Source organism: Pan paniscus, chromosome 5, assembly GCF_029289425.2.
Source record: "Pan paniscus chromosome 5, NHGRI_mPanPan1-v2.0_pri, whole genome shotgun sequence".
Lineage (NCBI taxonomy): Eukaryota > Metazoa > Chordata > Mammalia > Primates > Hominidae > Pan > Pan paniscus.
Window position 1 is genome coordinate 152123189 of NC_073254.2, and position 12925 is coordinate 152136113.

General features: G+C 37.4%; 1 long non-coding RNA gene across 1 annotated transcript in view; it reads left to right on the forward strand.

The window, feature by feature from the left end:
• Positions 1-12527, forward strand: part of LOC134730624 (uncharacterized) — a 59733-nt gene extending 47206 nt beyond the window's left edge. The window contains exon 5 of the long non-coding RNA XR_010112517.1: positions 9493-12527. This is a non-coding gene — a long non-coding RNA (uncharacterized LOC134730624). The remainder of the gene's footprint in view (positions 1-9492) is intronic.
• The last annotated feature ends 398 nt before the right edge of the window (positions 12528-12925 follow it).

A 12925-nucleotide genomic window follows, 5' to 3' on the forward strand; every position in this document is an offset into this window, starting at 1 on the left:
CTGTGCCCAGCCGTAATGATCTTCTTTTTAAAGTACTATATAAGCATCTTAGTACTTAACATCTTTATTGTCTATATCAAACTCTAGAACCAAGCTCCATGAAGGCAAGGATTTGTCTTCAAATCTTTTGCTCTCTGTTACTTCCCCAGCACCTAAGTACTGCTTAGCACTTACAGCTTTTCAAGAAATAATTGCTGAGTAAATAAAAGAACTAATGAGTTTTGCTTTCTAAATTTTTTATTCTTGATTGAATATTATTAAATGATTTGAGACTTACACACCTAGTTTTTAATTTGATGATTATTGTTAAGTTTTTCAAAAACAGACTTCAGTGTATATTTTGAAAATGAATTCAAGAATAGCATTTTCTACAAATGGCCAAGAGATATATGAAAAGATGTTCAACATCACTAGTCATCAGAGAAATGCAAATGAAAACCACAATGAACCTCACACCCATTAGAATGGCTGTTATCCAAAAAGCAAAAGATAAAAAGTGTTGGCAAGGATCTGGAGAGAAGAGAACTCTTGTACCCTGTTAGTGGGCATATAAATGGGTGCAGCTGCTTTGGCTGCTATGCAAAACAGCATGGAGGCTCCTCAATAAATTAAAAATAGAACTATCATATGATTCAGCAATCCCACTTCTGTTATTGATCCAAAAGAATTGAAAGCAAGATCTCTAAAAGGTAATTGAACTCTCACGTTCACTGTGGCATTATTCACAATAGCCAAGACATGTAATCCATCTAAATGTCCATCGACTGATGAATGGATAAAGAAATGTGGTATATATATACAATGGAATATTATTTAACCTTAGAAAAGAAGTGATCCTGCCTTTGGTGACAACATGGATGAACCTGGAAGACATCATGCTAGTGAAACAAGCCAGGCACAGAAAGACAAATATTGTATGATTTAAGTTATATGTGGAATCTAAAATAGTCAAACTCATAGAGAATAGAATGATGGTTACCAGGAGTTGGAGGGGGTGGTGAGAGAAATGGGAAGTTATTGCTCCAAGTGCACAAAGTTTCTGTTATATACAATGAATAAGCCCTAGAGATCTACTGTATAGTGTAGTGTCTATAGTTACAAGTACTGTATTATATACTTAAAAATTTGGTAAGAGGATAGATCTTATGTTAAGTGTTCTTATCACAAATAATAAAGAGTGTGAGAGAAAACTTTCAGAGACGATGGATAAGTTTATTGCATAGATTGTGGTGATGATTTCACAGATGTGTACTTATCTCCAAACTAAAGTTGTATACATTCAATACGTGCTGTTATTTTTTGTCACTTATACCTTTAAAAAGTGGGGTTTTTAAGTGACCTTCTCTAGTTGTGAAGTACACCTTCTTCCACTTGGCAACTCGTCTGCCAAGCCCATATCCTAATCTTTGTTAACAGATCCTTAACATCTAGATTATTGTTATTAAGATATCATTTTCTGTTGATCAATTTTTAACTTTGGAGGATATCTTTAAGATAATCATTCTCTTTTGAGCAAATGTATCATCATTGTTTGAATGTATCCATGTTTACAAGCTTTCAACACTCATCACCTGAAACAGGTTTCATTTCGTCAACTAGAGTAGTCAACTAGTGACTTCAACCAGGAGGAGACTTAAACATAGGGAATTAGGCACCAAAAAAGTCCATTTGAGGAGTGAGGGCCAGACAAAGCCACTGTAACCTTTGAGGAATTCAGGAAGTTGCAAGAATCATAAGAAACCACCCTATGACTCTTGATCTCAGCCACAGCTGTGGCACTGGGGCAGGTTTTCAGCAAATTTCCCAGAAGCTGCTGTAAAATCCTGTATCTGTTGTCTGTTCCATTCCCCACATTGCCCACTACTGCTAAAAAGGAAATAACAGCTTCTACTTCTCCCCTTTCTGTAGAATTCACCTTTCCCAACGTGCTCTAAATTATAAACGAGCAAAGGATTTCCATTTTCAAACCCCACAGTTTCCTCCATATACAGATTTCCATCAGCCTCAAACCTGAAAGAAATAGAAAGCAAATTGAATTCCTCCTCAAAAGTCTACCAGTTTGTTCTGGTGGTCACTGCTACTAAGTTCTACTGATGTGCACATTCTGTAGGTAAACCCCAGAGATGAGCACATCATGTTCATGTCTCTCTTCGTTGATGACCATGGCATGCTCATCCAGATTGTCTATTTTTACTCCCAACACAGTAAATATCATGGGAGGCAATCCTAAAGTTACAGAACATAATTCACATAATATTTCTGTACCATAGGTTAAGAAAATGAGCACATATTGTTCTTTTAATTTAATAATTGTCCCGTATTGGCCAGGCATGGTGGCTCATGCCTGTAATCTCAGCACTTTGGGAGCCCAAGGTGGGCAGATCGCTTGAGCCCAGGAGTTCAAGACCAGCCTGGGCAACATGGCAAAACCCTGTCTACCCAAAAATCACACACGAAAAATTGCCAGGCATGGTGGTGCACGCCTGTGGTCCCAGCTACTCAGGAGGATGAAGTGGGAGGATTGCTTGGGCCTGGGAAGTCAAGACTGTAGTGAGCCATGATTGTACCACTGTACTCCAGTCTGGGTGACAGAGAGATCCTGTCTCAAAATAATAATAATAATAATAATAATAATAATAATAATAATAATAGTAATCCATTATATTTCTTATAAGTCCCCTCTCTACCTCAGTTGCCTTGTCTGTAAGAGGAGGATATAATAGTACTTATTTCATAAGATTATTGTGAGAATTACATGGAACTTCATCTGCCTATCTATCTACCTAACTATGTATGTATGTATGTATGATGTATGTATGTATGTATGTATGTATCTATCTATCTATCTATCTATCTATCTAGAGTTTGGAAGAGTGCCTGGACCATTGTAAATACATAGTACAAGATAGCTACTATTATTACTATTGCCGTCGTCATCATAATCATCCCTTTTTTCTGTAAAAAGTAATGGGTTTATATGCCAGATAAATATGTTGAACTTAATTCTCTTTATGTGTCCCTGAACCTATCTATGCCTTTTCCATGGTCTCTTCATGTGAAAAGTGTGGTTCTTCCCTGCTTAAATATGAATTTGGCCATGTGATATGTTTTGGTCAATAGCATACGAGCAGAAGTGACAATATGCCAGTTCTAAGCCTAGGCCTTAAAAGCTCTGTAAGTGTATTTCCATTTGCACCTTTGCATTTGTGTCACTGACATGAGAAGATTCCTTTTAGGTTGCTCCTGCCCCTTCAGCCTGAGCCCCAGAATGAATACACATAGGCTAGAGATGCATTGGTCAATTCACAGAATCACAGTGAGAAAAAAAAGCCACCAGCCAAGTCCAACCTAGATCATCTAAACCCCATCCTTCCCACATAGGTGTAAGCAATAAGTAATTGCTGTTTAAAGCCCCCTGTGCTTTGGGGTGGTTTGTTATGCAGCAGTGGTGAACTAATACACTTAATTTCAGATGCATCTACCAGTGACTGAGTCAAATGATGACACCTGCTCTTCAGCCAAGTCATATTGCATGTTTTGCCCAAATGCTGGCCATGACTCTTTGTGAACATTGCACAGAGTAGTGCTGCAAGAACTTGAGTGGGTTTGGGGAGAGGCAAGGATCGGTGCCAGTCTCTGCCTTCTGTGTTTTTGCAGCCTTCAACAGTCTGCCAGCTGGTGCAGCTGCACCTTTTGGACAAATGATATGCTGTCCTGGGCATTAGCCTAAATGGTACCACACATGCAAAGAGCCACAGCTGCTATTTGTTGTGCTTCTTGCTATTCTTGGCTCTGTTGCATTGCCTAAGGGTGGCATAGATTTCTACACATGAAGCGTGGCTTTCCAAGATTCACAGATAGAACTTTGATCAATACAGCTACTAATGATGATGACTGTGCATGGGAAAATAGGGTAGAATCATTTCTAAATAGCCTAAGATTGTTTTAGAGTAAGAAGAATGTAAATTAATTAATCCTATAAACATGCATGCTATAGCATTGTATGGTTTGTCCTTCCAGGAAAAAGCTAAAACCTCACCTATATTGTTAATATATATATATATTTTACATTATTTAAATGAGTGAATTTTTGCTTCCTTTGTTGGTTTTGCATAAAGATATTCATATTAGCATAATGTAGATAAATCTCATGAGTTAATTATTCACTAAATCAAATTTAAAATTAGTTTCCATTTCTAAGTAAAAGGTTGAGTTGTTCCACATGTGTTGTGTGGAATAATTGAAAATCGTTATTAATTAGTACATGCTGCTGGTGACTGAGATCCCTCTCAAAAATTTCTGAGCTTGGTTTGAAACCTAAAAATAAGAAAAGAATAAACATAAGTTCAATCTACAATCCATAGAAAAGACATTGTATTTCTAGTCCTTTTAAAACTTAACCAAAAGTCTTTATTTATTCACCACATTTGCCAGTACAATGCAGATGGGAAAATGAATAAAGGAAGAAAAAAAATTATATATATGGCCCAGCTACAGGGCCATACTTTAAGAGAATGGAACATAACCCTGCTTCAGAGCACTTTTAATGAAAATATAGACAAATAAATGTATAGTGTAGTTGTTCTCGACCCTGGTTGCAAATTAAGTACATGGAGAGCTTTCCAAAATTATAGATGCTGAGCTCCACCCAAGATTTCTAATTTAGTTGGTCCTGTGTGGGACCAAGGAATTGGTACTTTACGGAAGCTCCCAAAGGATTCCAATGTGTGGAGTTAGATACAGTAGTATTAAGATATTTTGAAGTCATCATAATTCCAAGAGGATGCTAACATGGTTACAATGACTACTTTCAGATTTCTTCAGAGGGGGTTCATAGAGGAATTGACTTAAAAGTAGAGCCTTAAAGGAAAGAAGCTACGTCATGGAATGACGTGGAAAAGTATTTTTCTTTTTAAATCAGTTACATAATTTGGGTTTTCTCAAGTTTTGCCATTTTAATCAGCAGAACTTAGATTAATTAATTTGTGAGCTGCTTATCTTTGCCTATTAATTTCCTCTATTGATATTTTTACTTGCTATCAATTGCGATTGCTTTTTCGTATCTGTCTTCTTTTGTAAAGTGATGACTTTAGTCAGAAGTGTGCTGGAGCAGTTTGTAGAGCCTTGCAAAATTGATGGTGCCTATCTATTTCCAGCTCTATGTTCATCAATGCCAGATTGGTAGATTGAAATCAGCCATGATAAAAATGTTTACACTATGGAAATTGGCAAATACTAAAAATCATCAGATACTCTCTCACCCCAGACATGATCAATCATTCAATAGTACACAACTGATTTCAGTGGAAGAGAGTTATGGTACATAAATGATTTTTAGTTCTTCATGTTAGATGTCTTAAAATTATAAGTCTCAACTTTGAAGTACCTATTAACCTCAAAAAAATTAAACCTATATTTTACAAGAAAGCCTCTTCTGTATTTTTATTATATTTCCTTTTGTATCCCCCTCCGCATTTCACTCTTACCACCTAAAACAGAAACTCCCACATCTTCTATGCTCAGAGGAGATTTACTTGTGTTAGCTTAAGAATCATTTCATGTTTTCTCATGCCTGCCTTCATACCACCCCATACCACAGTTTTCAGGTTTTAATTTAAGCTCCACAGCAGCCCTTTTCTGTTTGATGAGAAAAGATAACCAAGAAAATAAATTAGGAGTCTTATGATTGACCCTATTTTTTTTGTTATTCAAGGAAACCCAAAATGAAGCAAAATAACAAAAAATTGCCAAGGAAAACATTTTCAGCCATTTCAATTACTGTTTTAATTGGCTGGGTCTGGCTGCCAGATTATCCTGTAATCTCTACAAGAATGTTATTTGGAAAAAGCTGAAATATGCCCTGCATGGAAGCCACATCCATCCCTTCAGCACATTCTAGTTGGAATAACCTTCTCTCAGAATACTGGAATCATATTGGAGTAAAATTGGAAGTTCCTGGAAAAACTTAATCCATAGATTATATAAAAGCTGAATTCACTATCAGCATATTATTGAATGTACACTCAAAAATGTAGTGTGCCTGAATCCAAGATAAAGAGAAGTAATGATATTGTGATGTTTGTATAACAAATACCTTTAGACAATGTGCAGGCTTGTGCGTGCACATTATGTGCCCATTTATGTGTGCACAACTGGGCATGTGCTTTGACTGTGTGTGTCTGTGTGTGTATTAAATAACAGGACAACAGAATGAGGAGAATGTTTGAAATTATTTGAATGGTTTCATAAAAACTTCTTGGGATGTGGGATGTGTTTTACTAAGATTACACCAAGAAATGGCACTGGCTGCTTATCAGACTTGTGGGTTCAAAGAAAGGAAATCTTTTTTGTTTGTTTTAATTAAATGGGTCCTGAAAACATTGGTATTAAAAATAGATGATTACACCCTCAGATTGCCATTTGATGTGTTCTCATACAAGTGGGATGAAGAGCTACTGTGCACATTAGTTTAAAAAGACTATTTGTAGTCAGGTTCTATACATGGACTCTAGAAAATGCACACAAAAAAAATATGTGACTCTGGCAACCAATTGGTTTTTTTACCCTAGACTGGTCTCCTTTTTGAATTTGGATTGTTTGGCACAATATTGAAATTATGAATTTTAAACTGACATCAAATCCTGCTGCATCTGTTTCTTATGTTGGGACAGGACCACTGTGAAGGCGCACACCATTAAATATCCATGAGAATGTGTTCCAAGGCTGAGCTCTACAGCACACATCATCTGCCCTCTAGAGCCCCAGCTTTGCAGAGGTTGAGCCCTGGAACAGCAGCAGCAGCACTCTCTGAAAGCCTGCTAAAAAGGCAGAATCTCAGGCCCCATTCAGACCACCTGGATCAAAATCTGCAATGTAACAAAATCTCCTGATATGATAATATTGGAGAAGCACAGGCCTAAATTATTTTGACTATTTGTTTAGAAGTGAAAGCAAATACGTGTATCTACTCAGTGTCAATATCAAGAATCTTATAGAAACTATAGTATTTGCTGGAGTATTTATCATTAACTTTAAGTATAAGATACTCTGTGGTGTTTCAGCAATTAGTAAAAACACCATCCATCCATTTTTTCGAAAGTTGTATTGCCAAGATTATTAAACCTGTTGTATGCACGAAAAGATTGCAACGACTATGTGGTTGTAGTCAGAAGTTGTGTTGTGGCTGCTCAGAGTAATTACTTCTCTGAGAATCTATTCTGTGGTGTCACAAAGCGGTGTGGAAAAGTTTGTTAATACTTAACACGGTTCAATCACTGGAACTGGTTCCAGTGCGCATATATACTCTGATCAGCTTTTATACAGGAGTCTGTGGTAGAGAAAAAAGTAGCTAGCAAGGTCCAGTCTGCATGACTTAAACCATAATGGTGCTCATTCACTAAAAATTCACAAATCTGATTAATCTTTAGATCTGAAGTTACTGAAAGAGAGGATGGGGATAGAAGGAGAGAGAGAAAGAAAGAAAGTGAGTTGGGGGGGAGAGAGAGAGAGAAATTGGGGGAGGAAGAGAGAGGGAGAGAGAGAAGAAAAATCCACTACCTAAGAATGATAATGATGATGAAGATGAATGTGATTTCAAAACCCTCCCCTGTTTCCAATTCTTCAAAGAGTTGTTCCTACTTATTGGACTTCATTACAGCCAATTGCAGTCTGAATAGAAATAAACACAAAACTATATACCAAAACTATTCTGAGTGTCTGAAAAAAATGAGACTGATCAGTTAAATCAAGAATTCTCAAAGTCTGAGAGTTCTGTATCCTTCTGTTTCCATATTAAAACACTTCCCTCCTAAGATCCATGACACAAGGAAAGCTACAGCCAAATGCAAATCTTCATTCCTACATAGTCCTCTCCTGAGTCCGTGCCTTCTTCCTTATCTTGGTGAACCTTCAGAACACCCTGGAAGGAAATGGAAACCACCGTGTTATCTCCCAGTTCTTCTCACTCCCTCCCCAAAAAGATCAGCCTGGAGTCAGTTCCCAACTTTCTCACTTCTGGTTCCTCTGAGCTCTCCAGACCCAAGGAGTTCTTCTTAAACAACTTGCCAACACCCAACTCCATCCTCAGAGAGGAAGACCCTCCAAAAGGCCCAGGAACCTGAGCAATGCAGCAGTTAGAACACAGGGCTCCAGCAACAGAGAGATCAGGGTTTGTGTCCCAGCTTAGTAGCTTGGTGGCTTTGGACAAGATAGTTCTTGTAAGTTTTTTTCCTCTATTAAAAACCCCATCTATTTCAGAAAATCTTGTGAATACTAAACAAAAGATTGTACAGTTCAAGTTCTTAGGAAATGTGTATAATAAATGGTAACTCCTCTTTTTCCCACACTACCTCCAAGTTTCTTTTCTCTCTCCCCTTTCTCTCCTTCAGTCTTTTCCTTCTCTCTCTTTACCTACACTAATTTCCCTCTTCTACAATCACCACTGTTTATGCTCAAGCCCAAAATGCCCACAAGCAAAATATCACAAGCCAAAATAACGTTTCAACAAAAAAGAGTCACAGATCCCCAAAGATCATGTGTCCACAGGGACCATCAGCTATTTCTTACATTTCTGGTTAATGATCCGTTTACTTCTATAACCTATAGTTTTCTCAATTTCCCATGAGCATTTGTGATGCTCAGGCTTAATAGGATCTGGCTGAATGAACACCACACAGAGTGAATACTTCAACTTCCCTCAATCTTTGCTGTTTCCAATGAAATTGTATGGCATTATCAGACTTGAGTGTAATTCTGTTATCTCTCCTGTATCTCTTGACTTCTTCATCCCACACAGAGACTTCCCTGTAAAGATTGAGTGGAGTGTGGAATGAGACTGAGACATTCACAACAATGCCTGAACCTCTTAGCAACCAGAATTCCAATCGCAAACTGAACATGACAATCCTTTAAAAGTCCACATGCTTTTTAGCACGTTGTTGTCCCCTTTTAGAGTAGCGCTTTTCAACTTCCTGTCCTGGCATCAAGTTGTTTAAATCAGTGACCATAAAGTGTATTGGTTCTAATAATTCTTAGAGTACTGAGTTGTGAATGAGTTAGTTTTTATAATATCAATTAAAATGATTTAAAGTTTATTCTAGTGGTAGTATTTCTCTCAGTGCTGTGGTCTGAATGTGTCCTTCCAAAATTCATATGCTAAAATCTAACCTGCAAGGTGAGTGTAGTAAAAGGTGGGACCTTTGGAATGTGATTAGGTTATGAGGGCAGAGCCCTCATGGGTGAGAATATTGTTGCCAATATAAAAGAGGCCTGGGGGAGCTTGTTCACCTTTCCCACAATGTAAAGATGCAGTTAGAGAGTGCATCTTTGAAACAGAGAGGAGGCCCTCATCAGACACTGAATCTGTGGTGCGTTGATCATGGACTTCCCAGCCTCCAAAACTGTGAGCAGTAAATTTCTCTTGTGTATAAATTACCCAGTCTAAGCAGCACAAATGGACTAAGACTGTCGCTTGCATTCTCATGTGCTTTGCAGGAGAGAATGGAGTTGCAGCAGACTGCTCAGGAATTGTACATCACCAGTAGCTTCCGTCTCAGCTAAGTGTGGGAGACTGATACTGATGAGCCATTAACAATGGTGGAGATTCTGAATCACTGAAGCACTTGATAAAAGAAATGTCCTGGGTGATGTGAAAATCTACATATGCCCATGAGAGTATATTGAGTTTGTAAGTGTTGTTGCTTAGGGTGTCACAGAGAAGTTTATGAGAAACTATTTTGGAGTAATAAACAACACAGAAGAACACAGTTTCAGCCTGAAATGGCTTATTTAGCCACTGACCATCAGAAACAATTACTTTTTCCTTAACCTAGATTTGTAATAGCAGGATGCATTGAATTCCTTCATTGAAGTGAAACCTTCGCAAATCTTTAAGTAGTACTCTAAAGTGACAAAAGGTGTTTACATTTACTAATGTAAATTTCTTGTGGAGATAAAGTTTTTATTCTTCTTGAGTCACAAAGCTGCTCAAGAGGGAACCATCGTTTGTTCTACACTGCTCTGTTCTAAATGTTTGTTCCCCCAATATTCATATGTTGAAATTCTAACCCCCAAGGAGATAGTATTAGGAGGTGGGGCCTTCGGGACATGATAAGGTCATGAGGATGAAGCCCTCAAGAATAAGATTCATTGCCTTATAAAGAAAAACCAGAAAGATCCCTCATTTCTTCAATCATAAGAAGACACATGAGCAAGAAGACGGCCAGCTATGAAGCAGGTCGTGGGCCCTCGCCAGACACCGAATCTGCCAACACTTTGATCTTGGATTTCCTAGCCTGCAGAACTGTGAGAAATAAATTTCTTTTCTTTATAATCCACTCAGTCTAAGGTACTTTGTCCGAGCAGCCTGAATGTACTGAGACATAACACTCCCTTGCCGTTTTATTGTTGAGAAAGGAGGAAGGGTAGGTCTTTTATTGTTGAATAAGGTGGGGAGGAGAGGACTTTTGGGGTGAGCACCATGTGCTTATTGCTGCTTGGAGTGGACTCTTTCTCACCCTCTATTTATGTGTTAAATGGAGTAGGATGTGATTGGGCATGTGGTTTTCAGCTACATTAAAGTAGCTTCTTTGGGCTGTGTGAGAGACACTAAATACCATTTCATAAACACTGAAAAAGAAGTCTCTCTTTAGATAAACATTCAGCAGAGCAAGGATTTTGGAGATGCTAATTAATACCTTACATTTATATAGAGCATATCCATTTTATACTTTGAAAAATACGGTTTTATATAACCTGACATGGCAGCCAAGATGCAGAAAGCAAACTAAGAGTCACATTCAGTAAGAGTAGTATTCTTACAGCAGGAAATAATTATGGTCAGCAATGTGGGAGGAGAGTCATCCCAAAGTTAGCTGACTAGAGTGGATTAAGTTCACATCTGGCTAATGAGACTATCCAAAAACGAGTCTGGGAATGCATGGAAGCATTTGACAGTGCTGTCATTTTGGTTCTGTCCTTGTGAGCCTCAGCTGGCAGTGTTTCATTGGTGCATTCATTATGACATCATTTTATGGCTGAGCAATTTGCAGGCCAAAAAGACCTGAGACTCCCTCGGGTGAAGGGAAATGCCACAGACATCCATGGTCTTGGATGCTCAGTGAGTAAACTGGGATTTTTAAGCAGTTCCTAGGGCCTGAGAAATAGTTGGTCAGAACCCAGGCCTACACCCTTTTGCCTGAGCTGTTTCAGGGAGGAGTTGGATACATCTACACATCCCATACTGGTCCCACATGTCCCTAATACATTAGAGCAAAGAAGACTAATATGGCAGGAGATGTTGCCATATTGAACTGAACTCTTTAATGGAATATGCTGATGTGAGGAGCCTGAAGATTAAGACCCTTTTGCCTTGTTTCACTGATGCCAATTAACACCGTGTCATAATGTTGGCATGCATGAGACACAAGCAATTTTACTCTAGGAAGAGAAAGAAATTCAAGAATTTTTTTCTGTGTATATAAGCCTTCATATATTGCACTATTTTAAGTATTATATGGAAAGATGCCCTTCAGGTCTCTTTCTTCACACACACACCCACACACACACACACACACACACACACAATCACCCATCCTGGACATCCTATCTACTTTCCTGTATTGACCTCTCATAACTCTCAGAATTTTGCATGTTATCTAAAATAGGCTTACTTCTGTCCATCATACCTTTATTCCACATTTCCACCACTTCCCCAGCCTATTATCACCACACTCATCTTCAAGACAACTGAAAAGACGTGAAAAGCCTCCTTCAAGACAATTGAAAAGTTGGATATTTCATATCCAACTAGAAAATCACTTTGTCTCCTAGCTTCTAGAAACTTGCTTTTGCCTCTCTCATTCTACATTCCATTCCATCTTGTGTTATCATTTGAGTACATATGCAAAGATATGGGGTACACACTTAAATGTATGTTAAAATTTGGAAGTCATTTATTAGCTGTTATCATAGGCAGCTTTGCTTGTGAAAGACAAAGCTGATCTGTATTTTTTATTTCAATTAACTTGGCTTGTCTTTGTGTGACTGAACACAGCTAATCAAAGTATTATATGCACATATGTAGAGTCAGGTAATATAAAGACCATGTAGAGAAACTACTGTATTTGCAAATTGATCATACTACTATAATCCCTTGCTTTGGCTATAATATCCATGGATGTCAAAGTCAGAGATATGATTTGCTAGAGGGCTCATGAGAATAATGCTTTTTTGTCTATTGGAATTATTCTAACTAAATCTAATCAGTTTTTGGGGGTGGTTACATGATGTCAAGTTAGATATTAGCTGAACATAAATAAATGAATGGTATTCTTTACTTATATACATATCATTAGTTCTATATCAACATGTTTAATTTATCAAACATAAGCAGAAACTGTGGTTCTTTTGGCAGCTATTAATTTGCCTGTCTGCTTCTTCACAAGATGTATATTATTATCTTATGACTCTGTCCCACATAAATAATGTGAACATTACTTATTCCTAATAAGAAGTACTCAGTTTTAAGATACTGCACACTCTTTCAAGTATTAGCTTACTGTTATATTTGTAAAATATAAATAAACCTACAGTAATGTTATAAAAAAGATGCGTATTTTCAAAAGCAAACCAAGAAATCCAAGTTTTAGCAAGGTGCTCATTCTCATATTGAATCTAAAATTTCTATTACAAATTACAGTCTGATTTAATGCCTGCTTTAAGAAAAAATATTGTACCAAACTAAGGTTGCTTTAAACAATATGTGTAAAGTTTAGTGTCTCTTGTAGGATGACTGCAATACAATATTTAATTTTAAAAGACCATGAAAATGAGACAAAAAGCACTTAATACTTACAGTGCCAGTCAAAGCCATTTTTATGTTATTATAAATTGCCAGACATATTTTATCATTTAAAAAGTGTACATG